Consider the following 22,173-nt stretch of genomic DNA (forward strand, 5'->3'; position numbering starts at 1 on the left):
GGCACCTTATTTGCAGCTTATAACTCTGAGAGGTTAAGTCCCTTCCCCAGGGTTATATAGACTTTTTTCTTGGCTTCAGGGTCAACTCTCCATCCCTTACAAGCTGCTTGTAGTATGATAGGTGACATTTCTATTGTGCCTTAATATTTACAAAATGCTCTATTCAACCAAGTAAGCAGCAGGTATTTATTAAGCACCTACTATGTAGATTGACTGATTGATTGCTATGTGCCAGGCCCTGGGTGCTAGAGATACAAAGACAGCCATCTGAAATTCCTACTATGCACTTATTGTGTGCTAGGTGTTGTGCTAGATGTTGAGGGTATTAATATAATAAAATCAATGCCTTTATTAAGCATACACTATGGGCAGACATTGTTTTGCATGCTGGGGATACGAAGTAAAGTAAAATGCAGTGATTGAACACCTACTATGAGCCAGGAACTACGTTAGACCTTGGGATGACAAGAAATAAAAAAAAATCCTTGCCTTCATGGAGATTGTATCCTATCAGAGACATTATACGTATGTATAAATATATGTTAAACACACAAAATAAATACAGAAACACGAAAATTTTGGAGGGGAAGTCATTGACAACTATGAGGATAAAACAATGCATATTGTACAGAAGGTGATGCTTGAGCTTAGCTCACACACACATTATCTTCTCACGATAACCCTATGACGTAAGCCTTATAGGTCTTGTTTATCTACATTTACGGGAACTGAGACTCTGAAAGGTTGAGTAACTTACTTCTGGTCTCAGTGGTAGGAGGAGTTAGAAATACAATGTGAACCTCAGTCTGGGAACTTTTCTCCATCCCCCTGTTTTGTCGTAGAACAATTTCTACCTCCTCACCTATGCCTTTCAAGGTTTTAGTTCTGCCAACTGACACTTGAATGAAGGAAAAGCAGAACCGCAAAAAAAGTTCTTCAAAACTTTGAAATTAACCAATGGCAGCCTGTAAAAAGATTGAAAATCAACCATGCCCTCACCATGGTGATGTCCCATGATGCAATGGGAGGAATACTGAACTGAGAGTCAACACCGAACTAGTTATGTGACTCTGGGAAAGGTCCTTTCTCCCCCTGGTCCTGTTGGGCCTGTTGCCATATATAAAATAATGTGGTGGTCCCAGATGTTGTCTTTTTATTTCATAGCCTATGATAATAATTTTTACCCCTTTGTCATTAGGCTGCACAATAAAAAATGCTTTTGGTTTTAGAGAATTAACACAGTGTAGCTGAAAGAACACTAAAATTTCCTCAGAAGACCTGGCTCTGCTACTTACTGTATCGATAGCCTTGAATGAGTTATTTCCTCTACTTGGCTTCCTTTTCTTTCCTGATGAAAGAGTTTTGAATCACATGATTTTTGAGACTCTTCCGTGCTTATGTCCATATGCCTCTTTCAGAAAATGAAAGATAATGCAAAGTAATGCCTAAGGAATCTAATTTTTATTAAGTGTTTCATAAGCATTACAATAAGAAAACCACATAAGATTATGTAAAATCTAAGTGATATATAGGAAAAGAAGAGACTCTTTGAGGCCAGAATAGTTGAAGAAAACTTGACAAAAGTCTTTAAGAATGGATGTAGATTAAGTAGAGAGAGGTGTAATAGCCATAAAATGTTAATAATAATGATACAATAAATGCAATTATAACCAAGGCTTCATTTTTTGATAGATTCATTGGTGTTTGCTCAATGCATCAGAAAGTACTAAATGACTTAAGTACATATTTTATTTGTGTACCTGCAATTAATTATCAACATGGTATCTATGGGAAAATTTCATCCTGAGTACCTCGAGGCTATCTGTACCAGGATGAAAGATTGCTTGACTGGCTGGCTGTCAGGTGAAGGAAAAATTAGACTTATATGGCTTGGCCCCAGAGGGCAAAATGAGAAACCATGGGTAGACGCAAAGGCAAGTTTCAGCATAATATGTTTAATTCTGTCCAATTTAAAAGATGTTTATTTATCACCTAATAAGTGCATGACTGTATAGGGTGCCTCAAAAGGTAATGAGTTCCCTGTTCTTAGAATTTTGCAAACAGTGAGTGAATAATTTCTGATTGGAATATTTCTTCTATAAGAATTTGATTAGCTGGAGCCATGAGGTTTGACCAGGCTTTCTGGCGCAAGAGTATCTGTGATAGTAAGAAGGGAGTTGGGGTAGCGAGGTGGCACAGTGGATAGAGTACCAGACCTGGGCTCAGGAAGACTCATTTTCCTGACTTTAAATCTGGCTTCAGATACTCACTAGCTGCGTGGCCCTGGGCAAGTCACTTAGCCTTGTTTGCCTCAGTTTCCTCATCTAGAAAATGAGCTATATTTTGCCAAGAAAACTCCAAATGACATTATGAAGAGTCAGTCACAGCTGAAATAATTGAATGACAGTAGCAACCAAAGAAGGGAGTGGGGTTAAGATAATTAGGGTAGGGCATTATCCTAGAATCTAGAGCTAGAGGGAACATTAGAGATCATGTAGTTCAGTTTCTCTCATTTTACTTACAAGAAAACGGAAATTCAGAGAGGTGACCAGATGACCCAAGGTCACACAGCTAACAAGTGGTAGAGTTGGAATTGGAATCTTGTTCTTCTGCTTTCAACTCCAATTCACAACCACAATATCACACTGAATTTCAAATTCCAAAGAATGTTTCACAATTCATTGAACTGATCATAAATTCTTTTAAGTCCATTTTAATGAACTGGCTTTCTCTACAGCTCTGTCCACCTTTGTTCTAGTTGTAAGCTTCCATATCAGTCAGCTAATTAATGGTCTGTGGGAAAGAACCAGCACATCTGGGTAATGGGAAGAACTTTGTTTTCCATTTCCTTTTTGACTTACAGGAAACTCCTAGACCTGATTTATGGTAAAACTAATAAAAGCTCTCATATCCATAGGAATTTATGGTTCACAAAGTGCTTTCTTCAAAACAGTCCTGTGAGAGAGATAGTGCCGTATGATCATTCCCAGTTGACAAATGAGGAAACTGAGACTCTGAAAAGTCAGTTGACTTGCCCGAGGATCCCACAGATACATCAGAGTAGGTATTGAGACTTGAGGTTTTTGCTCTGTCAGTCACCCTTTTCAACATCCACTGTTACAGAAAGCTGGTTTTTCCTTACCCTAACCTTACCCATGATAGATGCTTTACCTCTTACTAAAAACCTCTTAGGAACAATTTCTTCCCATAACCTAATCTCTCTATTATTTCCCCTAATAGTCATTGTTGCCCTACCTAATTAAGATTGTTTATAAGACCTTATTTTGTATTCTGACTATTTTGTGTTGTTTTTCGCATTCTTTTTTTTTTAATTTCCCATTGTCCCTACTACACTATAAAATCCCAGGTTACAGAAATATATTGTTTTCTTTGTATTCTCTCTCTCTCCTACTACCAGTGTGCCCAGCACCATGGTGAACACAATTAGCTTGTAAAGACTGAGGATAATAACTCTAAAGCTTGAAGGGACCATAGAGTCATCTAGCTCAGTGCCCTGTTTTCAGATGAGGAAACTGATCCCTGGAGACATTGACTAACTTGGCAACTTGTATAGGCGGGCCTCATTTTGTTTTGTAACTTCCAAACTGGGATTTCTTGCTGTTGAGTAAGAGATTTTCTTTTGACATGATGGTGTATAAGCCAATGATTTTTTAATTATTTGTCAGCAAATCTCCTTACACTATGTATTCCAAAGTCTCCTATTTGCATTCTTTCTTCACACCATGTTGTATGCCCTAAAGGGACTCTTAATTTTCCATGTCCCATTGGTACTAGGTCCTTCATTCTCCCAGGATCTAGCTCCAGTGCTACCTATTTCATGAGGCCTTTCATGGCAATTCCATCCCTCCCTTTGACCATTGGTCCCTCCTTAAGTTTTCCATAGTACCTTACTTAGATCTTTCTTTAATCTATCTCATTTTACCTTTCATCTTGGCAATTTATGGTCATGTGTAAGAAAGAACTGGACAGCAGGGTTTGTATTGTGTGTATATCTGTGTACTCAGAATTTAGCATAGCACCTTGTGTGTGGTGGATGCCTACCAAAGTGTTAGAATTGTATTAAATTGAAAATAAATGAGTAAATACACCACAAAATCTTTTCTTAATTGAAGAAGTGTTGTAATGCCTTCAGTCATATGCTATTAAAGACAAAACAAAAAACTCTTCTTACTTTTAACCATGTGTCCGTATGAGACCTGCAGTTAGCAAGAGGCATGGAGGGAAGTGAGATAGGACATGAAGGGCTATGTCCAGGACTCTGTGTTCAAGGGCTGGTGATGTATACTAGGATATAGGAATTGTGCTAAAGAAAACAAGTAGCTGGGCGAGACTAAGCAGACCCAGAACAAATCTGTGTGGAGAAGAATGACAGTTTTAAGGACAGGAAGGTATCACAGCTGAAAGGTGAGAGGCTGGTACAAATCACACACCTTTTTTAGACCCACAAATGCTGACTGAGTAAATATCAGTTGCTCCTGACCCATCCCTCTTTTCCCTTCTGTCCAAAATCTTTATGAAAATGATCCATCCCCAAGTCAAAGGCATACTTAATCAAGGCTTATGAAAAAACCCCAGGATTTTTAAAATCTTATTCTACAGCTGACTACATCTTTATAGTCAGCTTGAGTGAAAGGACTCATTCTCTCAATGAATTTATCATTTGCTGTATATTGATGGAGAAAAAATGCCACCTAGAAAGCCATTGTGGTATAGTCAACAGATATTTATTAAGCATTTCCTGTGTTCCAGACCCTAAGCCCTAGTGACAGAAAGAAATGCACAAAAGCATTCCCTTTTCAAAAGGAATTTGTATTCTGATGGGGAAAACAACTACAGACAGGGCAAATCAGAGATCATCCTGGAGGGAAGGAGCTATTATTAATAGGGACCAGAAAAGTTGTATGTAACCCTATCTTGTTTGATATTCATAACAACCCTGGGAATAAAGAAGTACAAAGGTTATTCCCATTTTAAGTAGTAGAAACAGAGACTCAGAGAAATGAAGGTGAGGCCCGATGTCATTGGACCTCATTTTGGTGAAAGTGTTGGGGACTCAAAACCATATCTTCTGAAACCAAGCCCAAGAGCCTTTATACCCTGCTAACCTTACCTCATAGGATGGATAGTTGAAGGAGAATAGTTAAACTAGAAAATGGAAGCTGTTATCTTCATTCATATGAAGGAAATGGACTGTTGCACATGGAACATTGCATCCAAAAATTAGGAAAGAAAGCCTTTGGCTTTGCCCCACGAGTAAAGATGGCCATTTGCTGTCTGTCCAATTATTAAGAGAGGCCAAATATGGTCCATTGTTTTGGAGGTCATTTCCCATGTTGATATTTCATTTCTTATTTAAAAAATATTTTTAATTTATGAAATAAAGCACGTATAACATAGTGTAATAAAAAAATGATTGCACATGAAATTGTGAATCTATTATGTACAACCTACTATTCCTTTTAAGTACAGAATAAACTTATCATATAAATTTTTTACCTCCCTGCCCTTCCCCATCCTAGAGATGATTACTATTACACACAAATAGGCATAAATATGTAAAATTATTTCATGCCTACTTCTATTTATCAGTTCTTTCTTTGGATGCACTCATTTCTCATTTTAAAAATTACTGTTTGATAATATCCTCTTCTCTCATTCCTGCTCCTTAAATGCTGATTTTAATGAATTTGAAATTTATGGGCTCTTGTTGGTTACAAAGGAATTTCGTTTTAATTTAGTAATATTTAATAATTCATTATTCTGTACCGTGTCCTTAAATCATATTTCCTGATGCTTAGTACTTCTGGGAAATGAGTGCTATGGGCTCTGGCACCTGTCCAGGAAATCCTGCATTCTTGTGCCAGGGAATAAAAAGGAAACATGATTAAATTAAATTGATTTGTTAAACCAACAAAGAAAAAAAAAAATCTGTTCTCTGTTGATGGCTGTCACTGGTCATCTTGCACAAGGTTGACTACCTGAAGTAGACAAGTGCATTTCTGCCAAGAGTGGGGTTAGCGTTTAATAGCCGTTTGGCAGGGATTGTGACAATTGAGATGCCAAGCATCTTGGAATTTGGGTGGTCACCTTTGTTTTTATAATTAAACCTTCCCTAACTAGAACGTTTGGGAAGTGATAGAATCTTGCAAGAAGGGGTCTAGTCCAGGAATTGTTAACCTGGGGTCTACGAACTAAAAAAAAAAATTCACTAACTCAATAGAATTAGTTTCTTTTATAATATTATGAATTTTATTTTACACATTTAAAAACATTGTGAGGAATGGTCCTATAGAATCACCAGACTGCTGAAGGGGTCTATGAGACACAAAAACCCAAGAACTAGTCCAATATCAATATTTGACAGTTAAGAAAATGAGGTTTGGAAAGGGTAACCTTGGGTTTACATGGCGAATTAGGGACAGAGCTGGGCAGATTACTTTTAATTTCCCAGTGAGTTTTAGCCCCAACTCTCACTTATCTTGGTGTGAACTGGGGCAATCTTTTTAACCTGTTTGGTCCTCAGTCTTTCCTCATCTGTTAAATAAAGGGTTCAACCAGATTAATTCTGTGATCCCTTCTCACTCTGTGATCCTAAATTGATTGGGCTGATGGTTTATCCTAGAACTGTGTTTTTGTCTTTTTACCTAATCCTAGAGATGTGTGTTTCCCTTTTTCTTGACTCAGGACTCTCGTCCTGCTTCTTTCCTCCAACCCCCCCTCCCCCCAACGTATTTTAATTGAGGATTTCCACAGTAGCTACCATATACCTTTAATATAGTTTGTGTTAAGTCATTGTGTGACTTTGAAAATTGCTGACCTGAGAGTTGTGCCTTATCTGAATCTTGCCTCTGCCCAGGCTCCATGACCTTGAGTCCAGTTCATGTGTCTGAGCCATTATTGTCCCCTCTGTAAAATGAAGGGGTTGGGCTAGATAATTCAGCTCTTTGAGCTCTACCCTATGATCTAGACTCTCAGGTCCCTTCTTCTGACATCCTGTGATTCTGGGATTGTCTCTCGGGACTTCAGTTTCCTCCATAAAATGAAGGGTTTAGAGTAGATGATGTTTTAGGTCTCACAGCTCTGCTTCTAGCAGATGTTTAGTAGATAGTTATCGAATTGAGTCCTGTTGTTTAGAAGAAAATTAACGTTTCCCAATATATTATCTTTCTAGGGTGGGGGAGCAGTTCTGAAAATGTGTGTGCTTGACCTCTTGGTCTCCTCCCTATTCTTCCCCCTCTAATTTGGGGTGAAGGCAGTTTGTTTCTGATACAGGACAGTCTATTAAGTATATTCCTGGACAGAAAACATAGGTTTTGCAGAAAAAAATGTTGGGAGAGAGGTTGGGCTTCATCCAGAATGACCATTATTCCAAAGCCTATTCCTCATTACTGGCAGTAACATGGTTCCATTTTTTTTTTATTGAATTTTATTTTATTTTCAGGTCTTCGTTCTCTTCCTTCTATCTCTGTCTCTTTCTCCTAATGTCCTAACTGAACACGAAAGAAAAACACAACCCACATTAATAGAATTCTAATAGAAGGGCAATAGAGAAGGCAAGGAGAGGAAGAGTTAGGAAACTTGGTTCAGCAGTTGGATGTGTCCTGGGATTCCTTGATATCCATTGTTCTACTTGGAATCCATTTGGTAGGAGGAAATTTGTCAGTAGGAAATAATCCTTAGTAGAGTTAATGCTAAATAGGGAGAAAGGGTTGGTGCTAACAGATAGGGAGAGTGTAGTCATATAAAGCAGTAACACTTTACTGGCCTAATGAGCCCATAATTCTGCCCCAAACCCAAAGCTAATGAGCCCTACATATCAACTTCTGCTCATTAGGAATGGAGAGGTTTCATTTTGGGAGAATTCCTCATCTATTGTTCTAACTCCTTCATTTTCCCCTTTTTGCCCACCTGAAAATAGTCTATTTTATGCCTTATGTTCGTTCAATTATCAACTGTCCTAGTGTTAGGTTCCATTGTGGCCTCTCCATTATATTTTGAGTTCCTTTTGTTCCAAGCTTGTCCATACCCACTCAACCCTGTCTGCTATAGAGGAGCTCATGGTGCTAAAGATTGGCACATTCAGACTCAGAATGACAATGAAGAGAGAGAGAGACAGAGGGACAGACAGACTTATCCCAGCTATTGCCCTGATGGCCCAGGTATAGCTGATTTTTGGACAAATATACAAGCAATATACTTCTGTTCACATACACAGATTATATTTATATATATGGACATAATAAAGACAGATCCACACTTAAGACCATATATCTAAACCTGGGGAGGACCTCAGAGGCCATCTGTTCTAACCCCTTAATTTTACAGGTGAGAAAACTGAGGTCCAGAAGGGAAAAGACTTACCCAAGGTCAGATGAGCAGTAAACAAGACTTTGAACTTAGGCCCTGTGACTGGAGAGTCAGTGCCCTTTCCGTTGTACCACAGATCCCAGACATAGAATAATCATAGGCAAGTTATTCTTCTGTTATACTTTGAGTTAAAAAATGCAGTGCTTATTTAATTCATGACTTATGAGTTATTAACTGAGGAAAGTGTTGATTAAGCTTGGCTTCCATATGAAAAATTTAATATTTATAAAGCTCAGACATAATTGCATGAGCTAAACCCATCAAACAGATATTTTGTTTGTTGGTTTGTGGTTTGTTTAGGAATTTGCAAAGCCTTTTTTTATTGTCTTGATACTGATTAATGGATGAATGGCAATTTGGAAGGATATCTCTAGTAGAGCTTGTGAGGCCTTGGCCTCATGTTGTTCAATATTTTCTCCAGTGACTTGGATGAAAGCCTAGGGAGCATACTAATGAAATTTACAGGCAGCTCCAAGCTTGCTTACATAGCTAAAGTACTGGGTGGTAGCAGCAAGATCCACGAAGATTTTAACTGGACACTTTGTTGGATTGAATCTAGTTTGATGAAGGCGTAAATATCATGTCTTATACTCAAGACAAAACTAACTTCACAAAGGATGGGGAAGGTGCAGTTAGACAACAATTTGTGTGAAAAATACCTTTGGGATTTTAATAGGCTGCAAGGTTAATATGAGTCAACATATTGTGACACAGCAGTCCATCCAAAAATAAAAAAAATTCATTTCATCTTAAGCTACATTAAGAGAAAATAGTGTCCAGAATGGAAATGATGATAGTCTCACCTTCCCCTCCCCTCCTTAGATCATTTTTGGAATATTTGTGCTTAATTCTGGACATCGTAGTATATTAGATTGAGATCTGACCTTGGACGTTGGAGGATCTAGGTGCAGTTCAGTTTTTCCTCTCTGATTCATAACCCTGACCTAATCATTTAACCCATAAGATCTCTTGGCAAATTTCCAAAATAGGAGTTCTTTTGTCTGACATTTACGTAGGTTAAAAAAATCTCAACACTTTAATAACCATTTCAACATGGTTGGTTTGCTTTGTAATCATATACACTGTGTATTATATATATAATACATATTATATGTATATATGGTTTTATTCATTTTAGAACATTCTTCCAAAGAATCTTTATTTGGCCTTATGCCACTAGGGGTCATCACACAGAAAAGTTTAAGAGCCCCTTTTCTGAGACCATAAATTACATGGAAAGTGCTGATCTAAATGGTAGATAATATATTCCTTACAGGGAGCTCTAGACAGCAATCCAATCACAGGTCTGGTTCCTGTCCCTTTCCTGACATATCATTTTAGAAAGGACACAGAAAAAGTTCATAGGGCCCAGAGGAGAGGGTGACAAGCAGAGGAGGACTGAAGACGTTCCATATGGAGAGCAGTGAAGATGGCTTAGGAAAGACATGTTATCTTGTCTTCATATATTCAGAGGGCTAGCATGTGAAAGAATGATGAGACTTGGTATAGAATGAGAAAGAATGGGTAGAAGTTGCAAAAAGTCAGATTTAATGTTCAGTGTCAGAAAAAAAACCAAACCAAACTTCCTACCCACATGTAGGATGTGTTACCTTTAAACCTTCCTCACTATAAATCTCCTCGTGGAACATGAGTGCTCAGTCAATGGCACTGTTGTAGAAGGCATACTCATCCCAACAGCAAAATTTCGTTGGCATTTGTATAATACTTGAAGGCTTGTAAAATACTTTACAAATGCTTTCTAGTCACAACCCTGGAAGTTAGATGTTGTAGAAGACCAGAACTGAAATCCAGCCTCAGATACTTACCAGCTGTGTGATCCTGGGAAAGTCATTTAACCTTTATCTACCTCACTTTCCTCGTATTTTTGTCCCCATTTTATATGTAAGAGAATTGAAGTAGAAAGAGATGAAGTGACTTGCTCAGGGTCGTACAGCTGAAGGCAAATTTGAACTCAGGGCTTCCTGCTTCTAGGTCCGACATTGTTTTCACTGCACCACCTGGTTGCCTCTAGCTTCATTCTTCTCCTGATATAAATGGAATGCACCATTGAAATCCCCAGTGATTCTTTGTAATTTTACCCTTTTTTCTGTGGTAGGAAAACAATCATAATGTAGTAACAAAGTATTCGTATTTTAAGAGTGATTTATGTTTCACAAAGTGCTTAATAAGAGAAAAGACTGGAATGTTGTTTGACTGAGTGGGAGGAAAGCTTGGATACCTGGGGATTGATGTGATGAAGGAAGCTATTTCCCATGCCCTCTAATGGGGAAACACGGGCATTATAATTATAGGAGCTGCTCCATGGAAAAACCAAACCTCATTTTAAAATAGAGCAAGGGAAGGAGGTATGCTTTTAAAACAACAATGGTAGTCTAAGTGCAAAATTGTAGGATAATGTTGAAAAAGATCAGTTTGGTGACCATCCTCCTACTGCCCAGTAATACCTCAGCAGACACTCCGTCATACATAGGAAGTACACAGAAATGTTTATCTTCAGCCCAAATTGGACTGTGGCTCCACTCTCCAGAGGGTGAACTCAATCATTTCTGTATGGTCTTATAATCTAACATATAGTGGTGTTCAATAGCAATCCTTGTGTAAGTTATTGCTCTAGGCAAAACTCACTCAGTAAATATTTTTTTAGTGCCTACTATGTGCCCACACTTTGTGCTAAGCATTCCAGAAATTCCTGCTCGGTTATAATGCAATACCTACTTCAACTTATATAAGGCAGCTTGGTGGCAGAAAGGAAAGAATGCTCAGGTGGAGGAAGCCAGGAAGACCAGAGTTCAAATCCAGCCATGGACACTTACTAACTGTGTGATCCTGGGAAAGTCAGTGAACCTCTCTTTGCCTCAGTTTCCTCATATGTAAAATGACGTTAATAATAACATCTAGTTTATAGGGTTATTGTGAGGATAAAATGGCCTAATATTTGTATGAAACACTGTGAAAACCTTAAAATACTTTATAAGTGCTAACTATCATCACCATCATCCTTATTGTTTTTACTAAAATCAGAATTCCCGAAGATTGCCAAGTTACCTGTGTGGCCTCAAGCCAAATCACTTCTTGACCTGTATTTTTGATTTTCTCAGCATAAAATGGAAGAGTCAGATTAAATGATCTCTAAAGTGCCTTCAAGTTCTAACATTCTGTGGCCCATATTCTGGTACTGTCCATCTCTGATATTCAATATTCTAAGGCACCTTCCACCTCTAACATTTAGTGTTCTTAGATTCCTTCAAGATGTCTAACATTCTATGTTCCCATGCTATCCCATCTTCAACTCTATATTCTTAGATCTCCTCTAGTGCCAACATTCTCTGTTCTCAAACCCTTTCCAATTCCACCATTCTATCCTTTAGTTGTAACATTTGATGTCTTCTGGTCCTTTCCAGTTTTAATTCTATATTCCAATGTGCCTTTTGTCTCTTATATTCTATGATTCTGTGTTCTCTTGTTCCATTCTCAAGGTCTTATCATTCATATTCTTTGATTCTAGAGTAGGAGTTACTAACTTGAACCATGAGCTTGTTGCTTAATTTTTTTTTTTGATAACTGTAGTTCAAAATAATTAGTTTCCTTTGTAAGACTATGTACTCTATGTATTTAAAAACATTAGTCTGGAAAAGGGTCCCCAGGCTTCAACAAACTGCCAAAGGGGTCCATGACACAGGAAGGTGAAGAATCTTTGGGCTAAAGTCTACAGGAGAAGCAATAGAATACAACATCAATGTGCTTTTTTATTTCTTTTTTTATATTTCTAGGCTCAAAAATTGGAGTATGGGTATTTTCCATCTAAGGGTTAAATTAGTTTGAACAAGGGGCAAGTGTAAGTGCTAAGAAAATTCGCCAAATTACTGATGGGACAGTGTTCTCAATTGGGTGAAAAAGCTGAAGTCAATCAAAGTCTAGACAGCAAACCACATGAGGAGGATTCAGATTACCAGCCAATGTGTGAAGAACAATAGGTAATCATTGTTGATGTCACCAGAAAATCTGTCAAAATTTGAGAGGCATTAGACTGAATCCCCCTATTATAACTAGTGGATGCTGCTGAAATCTCTAAGGGATCGTGGGTGGAATTGGCATGACTTGGGGATCTGGGGATGTGGGCACTTAGTAGAAGTGCCTGAGTAATGAAAGGAGAAACTTAAATAGGATTTGAAGAAATTTTGTGGTAGGAAAACACTTAGCAAAAGGAATTTGTGGTCCTTGGATGTTATTTAAAGGCATTTATTTTAATACACCTAATTAATATTTCTAATAAGACATAGGAATTTGATGTTCTCATTTTTGTTCTGTATCCTTCTGTGACCTCACACAGTACATTCCTCTGTACTGATCCAATGGACCTATCATGTAATACAGTGTATTAGAATCATCTGTGTGTTTTCCTTCCCACTAGACTATAAAATCAGTGAGGAAAGGAACATGATGTTATCTGAACTTCTTATCTTCTCCCTGGTGGTGACCACTGGGCTCTCTATGCAGTAGGTGCTTAAATGTTGTTTGTTAATTGAATGAATTAGAATTGATCTGTATTGTAATTATGAATTGGCACATTCAACAAAGCTGACATTGTCTCTCGGTTCTCCCCTCATCTATCTGACTTCTCCTTCCCAGTCTCCTTTGCTGGATCTTCCTCCATAGACCTGTGGGATGTCCCCCCATAGGTCTGTCCTTGGCCCTTTTTTCTTCTTCCCTGCTGATCTCTTCAGTTTCTGTGAATTATCCTCTCACTTCAGATGATTCTCATACCTATATATCTAGTCTCTTTGATGACCCCCAGTCTTACATCTCCAACTACCAGAATTAGATGTCCTATAGAAGTCTCAAACTCAACATATCTAAAATAGAACTCACTGTTTTTCTCTCATAACCCCCCTCCCCTGTCCCAGGTTTTCTTATTACTGTTGAAGGTAACATCATCCTCCCACCATCTCACCATCTTGGTATCTTCCTTGACTACTCACACTCAGCTCAACCTATCCAATCTGTTGCCAAGTCCTATCTTTTCTACCTTTAAAACAAATCTGGTATGCAGTCCTGTATCTTTAGCCATAGAACACCTCCCCTCGTGCCCACCCTCATCAGCCCACACCTGGACTACTGCAATAGTAGCCTGCAGATTGGACTCAAGTGTCCCTGCTTCAGTATGTCCCCACTCCGCTGCCAAAGTGATCTTCCTAAAAGGTAGAAGGAAAGGAAGCACTTATCTAGGGCTTACTATGTTCCAGGCACTATGCTAAGTGCTTTAGAAGTATTATCTATATTATTATTATTATCTATATTATCTATATTATTAGAAGTATTATCTGTTTTGATCTTCACCATAACCCTGTGAGGTAGGTGCTGTTATTATCCCCATTTTATAGTTGAGGGAATGGTGGCAGACAGAGGTTAAGTGATTTGCCTAGGATCATATAAATAGTGAGTATCGAAGGCTGGATTTGAACTCAGGTCTTCAGAATCAAACATAAATCCTCCCTTTGGCTTTTAAAACCAAAAGCCCTTCACAAACTGGCTCCTTTCCACATACTCTGTGATTCAATGACATTGACCTGCGTGGCTGTTCCCTGCAAAAGATAACCAGCTGTCCCCCATACCTGGAATTTTCTCCCTCATCTTCTCTGTTAGCTTTTCTGGATTCTTTCAAACCTCAGCTAAAGTCTTCCTACTTCTGTAACAAGTCCTTCCCGGTCCTTTCTAACATTAGCGCTTTCCTTTTGAGATTACCTTCAGTTTGTCATACAGGCTAACCTAAAAGTCTTACTGCAGTTTTAAAGCCTAATAGCTGGTGGCTGTTGTTCAGTCACTTCAGTCCTGTCTAACCCGTCATGACACCATTTGGGGTTTTCTTGGAAAAGATACTAGAGTGGTTTGCCATTTCCTATTCCAGCTCATTTTACAGATGAGGAAACTGAGGCAAAGAGGGTCAGATAGGAAGTATCTGAGGCCAGATTTGAACTCAGGACTCCCTGACTCTACACCCAGTGATCTATTCATCCCACTTAAAAGTGGGTATTTCTTTTTTGTTCACAGGTGTTTGCATGTTCCCTCTTTGTAGCCAGGGACTGTTTTTTGCCTTTCTTTGTTTCTCCAGCACTTAGCCCAGTACCTGGTACATAGTAGGCACTTAAGAAATACTTGTTGATTTGTCATACTATCAACTCTAAGGTTCTGTTTCCATGAATAGACTGGGGATTAGAGAATGAAAACTGATTACTCATTCAGGAACCAGCACATTTCAAGATAGCCCTTTTCAGCTTTAGAAAGCTCTCATCTGCTACATCAATCTAAAATCTCCAATTTGTACTCCTTTTCCTTCTTCTGCCCTCTAGAGCTAAGTAGACACAACATCTTGGATTACTTGCAATCCTAACAGGTTTCCTCTATTAGGGCAGCTTGTGACTGGTTCAAAAGGACTGGGAATGACAGCTGTAAGTTCTAGATTTTCCAGGATAGTCCTGATTTTCCAAAGAAAATACAATGTACTTTTAAATTAAGACTGTGTAGTGTAGCAAGTTTAGAGCCAGTCCTGGTATTAGAAGGACCTGGGTTTTAAGTCCTGAGTGTGAAGCATACCGAATATGTGTCTTTGGGCAAGGCACTTAATCTCTAGATCAGTAGTTCTTGAAGTGTGATCCAGGAATTCTGGAGGTCTCCAATGCCCTTCAGAGTGTCCATGAGTTGAAAACCATTTTCATAAAAATACTATAATGTTTAAATTTCTAGTATTGTAAATGTCAGTAGGTATAAGCTGTATAAACATAAGTTTTTAGAGGGGATCCTTAATAATTTTTAAGTGTATAAAAGGGTCCTGAGAACAAATGAAGAACCATTGCTCTAGAGGATTCGGGCTACTCTCTAAGACACTTGCAGATCTTTGTTTATAAAAGGAATTTCTGCAATGGGGTTTCTCTATATCAAAGAAATCACAGTCCTACACCATGTCTTCCACTCACCCTTCAATAAACAAAACCAAACCCCAAACTCACAATATTTAATGGAGTTTCATCAAAGGAATATCCTTTTTTAGTCTATGTGCCCTGATTTTGAGAAAAAAATCAGAATAGCTTCTTAGGTGGTAGAATATTATTCTAACTGTGGGAAACAATGTATATAATTGGTTGAGAAATAACTCTGAGTCAGATCTGTTACCCTGGATACAATTGAAAAGTAAATATGGGCTCTGGGAGTTGGGAATGCCAAAACTTTTATTTAAATAAACACCCTCCTTTTTATTTATTTGGAAATTTTAGTCTGTTCCATCTGTTGTATTTAAGATTTTTATAACCACTGTTCTAATGTATAGATGAGATGCTTTAATGCTGCTATCGTCTGTTTCTAGCTAAGCTCATGAAAGTCACATCCTTTGTGTTGTTTTTTTTTTAAGCAGATTTGTTTCTAGCAACCTATAGTGAAAAGAGCATATGACTAGGCATTAGGAGGTCTCCCCTGTAGTTCTGGCTGATTAATTTATTGTGGCAGTGCCATCATTTCTGTTGTTTCCGACTCATCTTGACCCTATTTGGAGCTTTCCTGGAGAAGAAACTTATTGTGTGGCCTTGGGCAAATCATTTGGACTCTCAAACCCTCTGTTTCTTCATCCACTAAAAGTTGATCAACTTACTGTCCTGTCTACATCATATGGCTTTTGTGTAGGAGAGGTGGAGTGGAGTCACTAGTATCGTAACCTAGGAGCGAGGGAGGTTGGTTTTAAGGCTTTGCTCTACGATTGATGTGATTTCGAATGGTGAGGGTTTCCCTTGCAAAACGAGGGTGGTGGGACTAGTTGAGAGATGACCACCAAAATTCTTTTTAAGGTCTAACAATCTCCATGAAGGGGAAGACTAAGCAATGGAAGTGACAGTACTTTGGAAACAAACCAAAAACCTTTGTCCAATGAATTGCTGTTATAATCTCTTAGTGGTTTATTTGTTTGGCTTTTCTTTAGGACTGTCCTATGGTCCTAGGATTTTAGAGTCTGAATATCCTTCCCTGTTCATTTCACAGAAGAAGAAGGCAGGACCCAGGGATTAGAAGTGGCTTTTTCCAAAGTCACGCAGATTATAAGAAGTAGAGACAAGATTCAGATAGGCTCTCTGACTCCTTTCCCCGCTGTATCAAAGCACTTCCTTCTGCCTCTCTAATCAGTCATAGGTCTCTGACATGGAATGTTCTACAAACAATTAAATAGCAACTTCTATTTTACTATCATTTCTTATCAACTGGAGGAACAGCTGGTCATCTGCTCAATGGATCTAGCCATAAACATATTCTTCAGATTTCAATCTTTAGAAACCCAGTTTCCCTCCTAGCCAGTGGGAACCTTCATAACCAAGTTTTCTGGGCAAATATGTGAGGTATGAGAAGACCAGCATTTAATAGAGTGCATGACTTTGCACAAACTCTGGAAGAGTTTTGCCAGATCTGCCTCCTTCCTTTCTGTCTGTAACTTCCATTACCAGTAGCTCTTCCCAACATTAACTGACTGGGGTGGTAGGAGCAAATGCTGGAAACAAGAAGGTCATGCTGAAGACAAGCATGAATGTTCCCAGAAATGGAGTGGTCAGGTTTCTTTGAAAAATGTGCACAGATTGTATTACTGGAGGGAGTCTGTGAGTTGAAAGCAAACAGAAATCCCACAAAACAAATAACAGTTTGTTTTCAGTGGGATTTGGGCTTATGCATTTGAACTCAGTTCACCAACATGCCCGTTGTCATCTTTGTGCTCAAGATAATAGCATTTAGAGTTAGAAGGGCCTTTAGAAATCCATCCCTTTCTACCTGTTTTATAAATAATGAAACTACAGCCTAGAGAAGTGACATGACTTGCTCATGATCACATACCTTCACCTCTTAGATCATGCTTCTTGAAAATACCTCTTCTGCTGCTGCTGCTACTACCACTACTACTACCACTACCTGCTGCTACTATCACTACCACTTTTAAGCCCAAATAATAAACAAATCCAAACCTCACTGCAGTTGGTGCTACGCACTTAGGTGACCAGAGTAGCAGATTATTTTCCTATGTTTATTTTTGAATTGAAATAAATCAGAAAACATTTATTAAACCTCTGTTCTTTCCAAGGCATTATGGTTAAAACATCCCAATTCTTGCTCTCGAGGAACTTAATTTAGAGACGTGATGTATATATATATATATATATATATATATATATATATATATATATATAGAGAGAGAGAGAGAGAGAGAGAGAGAGAGAGAGAGAGAGATATAGATAGATAGATAGATACTATATCTATATCTATCTATCTATCTATCTATACACACACACACACACACAAATAGGTGTAGTTCAAGGTTGAATGCAATAAGGACAAGGAAAGGATGCAGGCACCTGAGATTTGATAAAGGAGAGATCAATTTCAACCTGAGAATATTTGGAAGGATTTCTATAGGTATGAATATGAGATGAGAGACAGATTATCTGGCCTCAGGTGCTTACTAGCTGTGTGACCCTGGACAAATCCCTTAATCCTGTTTGCCTCAGTTTCCTCATCTGTAAAATGAGCTAGAGAAGAAAATGGCAAACCACTCCATTCTCTTTGCCAAGAAAACCGCAAATGGACTTTTGTGGATTGGGTATGACCTAGCAGCAGCAGCCGTAATAACATATAGAGATGAAAATGAAAATAGATAAAACTTTCAAAATAATGTAAAAATATGTACGTAGAATATAGAAAGGCATTTGTCATCATAGACAGAGAGCTGGTTTTGGTGTCTGGAAGGCCTGGGTTTAAGTCTCACATCTGCCGTATCCTGGATGTTTGACATGAACAGTTCATGTAACAGCTCAATGGCTGAATGGAAGGTGCATGGTTATTTGTTTTGCTTAAGTAAGTCTCCTCTTTGGAAGTTCACCATATCAATGAAATCACAATAAAAAAACCCCAAAAAGCAAAAAACAAGAGTAGACCGTAAGCTATTTGAAAGCAGGGACTCTGTCTTTGTGTCCCTGATTCTTGACTACCATATGACAGGTGCTTTTCACATAGTAGGTGCTTTCCCAAATGTTTCTTGAATCGAATATGTGGAAAATATCTTGATATGGAGAGCAGCAGGGTAGAGAGCTGGGACATATCGATTCTCTACCTTGCTCTGCTGTTTAACAGTTCTATATTTTTATAACAGTCACTGGACTTTGCCTTGGTTTCCTCATCTGTAAAAGTGGATAATAATGTTCATCTTGAATAAATAACAGAAATGTTGAAATGAGATCAAAGCAGATGAGATATTGGAAAATACTTTGAAAAGTACAAAGCATAATGAATATCTGAAGGGTGATTATAATCAGCCAGTCCTCCAACCAGACCACATCAAAGGATTTGAATTAGTTATTCCAGTTGCCTTAGCTGATCAGGAGAGAAGCTGGTAAGGTGGTGTTTGCAATAACAAAACAGTAAGACATATATATATTTTTAAAAAGCAACAAATAATTGTATTGAATGTCTAACTTCTATGTGCCCCATACTATGTTAGCTTTAGTGGAGGATAAAGGAAAATTGTGGTGATAACTTTTATTTACATAGAACTTTTGACAAGCTCTTTTTTTATGCCATACACTTTATGTACAGTATCTCATTTGATCTTCCAGAAGAGAAAAGTGAGGAGCCTCATGGAGCCGAAGTTATGGGTTAGTGGGCAGCTAGGTCATCTTGTTGAGTTCATATCTGGTCTTGGACATTTCCTAGCAGTGCAACCCTGAATAAGCGACTTAACCCTTTTTGCCTCAGTTTCCTCATCTGTAAATGAGCTAGAGAAGGAAATGACAAACCATCCCAGTATCTTCGCCAAGAAAACCCCAAATCCGATGAAGAAGAGTCAGACATGAATGAAAACAACCCAATAACAAAGTCCTCCAGTTAATAGACATCAGAAGCAGTATATAAACCCAGGGCTCCCCGACACCAAGTCTGGCATGCTATGGACTGTGCTGTCCTCTCAGAATAAGAGATTCTTTGAAGGAATTTTGAGGGCATTTTTGGAATCTGGTGAGATACCCAAGCAGATAAAATCTGGTCAAGTTTATGAAATAAATCAGACACACATAAAATGAGAACTAACCAGACCTAAACATGAGTAGTTGAAGGGCCAGCCAGGATAATGAATGGTGTCTGGAGCAATTGTCTTCGGTGGCTGCTGTCCTTCTCCCTCTGAATGCAGGCATTCAGATCTGGGTTAGACTTTTCTTATATGGAAAATTTCATGAAGGGATTTCTTCTGGGATAACTGATTTCAAGTATTCTGCCCCATTCATACAGATGAGTTATCAGGTCATGTTTCTTGACATTCTGGTTTGGAAAGTATCATCATTACCTTCGTTGAAAGGTAACAAAGTGCTTTATGTGTTCAAAGAAAAGAGGGATTTTTATGACAAGGGGAGAGTCAGGGAAAGGGTGACATGGAGACGGATGAGTAAGAGATTGGCTTTCTCACAACTTTGTGCAACTTTTAACCTTTGTTTTGCCCCTGAACTTTTCTACCATGGTTAGTTTTTCTCATAGGAAATTCCAACTTGTGAACATTTCAATGCATAAAACCCAGTTCATTCTTAGAAAATAATTGTATTCCTTTCTTAACAAATTGCAGTCGATTATGCTGATCCGGAACAGTGTAGGGTAGTGGAGTGACCACTATATCAGAGTCATAGGTATGGGTTCAGATCTAACCTCTATTACTTACTAGCTTTGTGATCATGGGCAAGTAAGGCGAGGTGGATTAGACTAGATTATCGTTGGATTTCCAAGTGAAAATGAAAATTGATTTGTAAAAAGCCCTCCAATTATTTTTCTTTAGCCTTTTACTGCCAAGATGGACCAGTGACTTGGGGAACAGAGATTCTTATCACATTGTGTGGTGCTTCGGGGGACACTGAGATCTATAGCTTTGCTTCTGGGCATGAATGAATGATTCATGTATACTGTTCCATACTGATGTGTTTTCAGACATTGTGTTGTAATTTCCTTTTGTCTTTTGATGAAATTTTTCCATCAGTAGCTTAAGGAGCTAGTGGGGATCCAGAAGCCACAGGATTGTTGTCCTTATCAAAGGACTCAGTGGATCACAATACCTTGAGCTATGAGCATGCAGATGGAAGCATCTTGAGGCATTTAGCCCCTTGTGCAAAATCTGGGATTTGTGAAATTCAGAAACATTTGTGAAATCCAAAAGCATTTGAGTTGGATTTCATCAACCCCTGCAGGTGAAGAAATCTTGAGTTCTGAAAGTGCTGAAGTAAATACAAGAAACCAAATTAGCAGCAATATTCCTTTGGGACTCTTAAATGCCCTTTCAAGGGAGATAGTTATGATATTGGAATAAAAGGTTTGTACAGAGTTTTGGAAGCTTTTAAAGAGTTGCTTGTCTTTTTCTGGTATTTGTGAAATGTACTGATGGTCTCTGCAGAGGAAATTGAATTAGAAGGCTTCTCTTTGCCTGTCACATTTCTTAACTGGAGTCAAGAGAGATTATAAAGAACAAGTCAAGAGGCTGCTAGCTTTAATGGAAAACTGGCCTTCATACCCTACCCCAGATGTTCTCACATCTGTGAAATCTTCCCAGATGTTGCCAGCTGAAAGTCATCCTTCCCTGCTCAGGTTTCTCTAGAGCCTAAGATTCTCTTCTGTCCCCCTTTCACATGATACCTTGTATCATATCGCTGTTGCATTTGGAGTCAAATCCTGTGGGTCCAAATTCTAGTCCTGAGGCATCTTGGGCAAAGCCAATTAACTTCTCTGGGCCTCAGTTTCCTCATTTGTAAGAAGGGAACATTGGATTAGATAACCTCTGTGCTGTCTTTCACCTCTAAATCGATAATCCAGAGTTATCTATGGGCATATCTTTCCCTGCAGTAGATGGTAAACTTGGATGTGCCACGAAGGCAGTGCCCATTTCCATCTCAGTTTCCTCATTGCCCAGGAGAGTAAACACTTAATGTTTGCTGAATTAAACTGACAGTTGATTTAGGAGGCAGCTTTTATTGTAGCCACACTGAGTCCTTCACGGTTAACTACCAAGAAAATACATCATTGCAGTGAGGTCACTGAGCAGCAGCGATAGCTCAGTATCTGAATTTTGGTCAACACTTCATTATTTCTTCATGGAAGAGCAGCTGGGGCAACCGAATGACTAGGCATGCTGTCCTGTTCTCTTGTCAGACCTTGGATCCCATCCCATTTCCAGTCCAGTCCAAGCCAAATTAATATAGCCATGTCCATGGTGATCGTGTTGCAAAACTACCCCTGCGGGCTCTTGCATTTCTCTTCTAATCAGGAGAGGCCAGGCTTTCACTCAGCATTTAAGACGTGGTTCCAGAATCAGAAAGAGAGAAGATTAGCCCATAACATTTTTAGCTGTTGGTAAATATTGGCCTGTTTATTCTTCAATATGAGGATCAGAGTGTTTTGTACCAGTAGTCTGAAAAAGTATGCTGCTTCAGGTTGCATATTACGGAGTAGGGGAAAGAACATTCCCTATGGGGGTCCAAAGACTTGAGTTCAAGTCCTTGCCCTAACTACCTGGGAGCGATGCGATCTTGAACAAATGACTTCTTTGTGGAAAAAATACCCTTATCTGTAAAATGAGGGAGGTTGGTCAGGGTGAACTCTAAGCTCTCTTCCAATTCTCTCTGTTACAGTGGATAAGTGGACTTGGAGATAATAATATTTGTAAAGTGTTATACAAATGCTAGTTATTAATATTATAATTATATAACATAATAAAATACA

At 38.6% G+C, this 22,173-nt stretch overlaps 1 protein-coding gene across 7 annotated transcripts in view; it reads left to right on the top strand.

Moving 5' to 3' along the window:
- The window catches only part of AFAP1 (actin filament associated protein 1), a 236,082-nt gene that overhangs the window by 137,575 nt on the left and 76,334 nt on the right, over positions 1-22,173 (top strand). The gene's annotated exons all lie outside the window — the stretch shown is intronic.

Source organism: Notamacropus eugenii, chromosome 6 (assembly GCF_028372415.1).
Source record: "Notamacropus eugenii isolate mMacEug1 chromosome 6, mMacEug1.pri_v2, whole genome shotgun sequence".
In the NCBI taxonomy this organism is placed as follows: Eukaryota; Metazoa; Chordata; class Mammalia; order Diprotodontia; family Macropodidae; genus Notamacropus; species Notamacropus eugenii.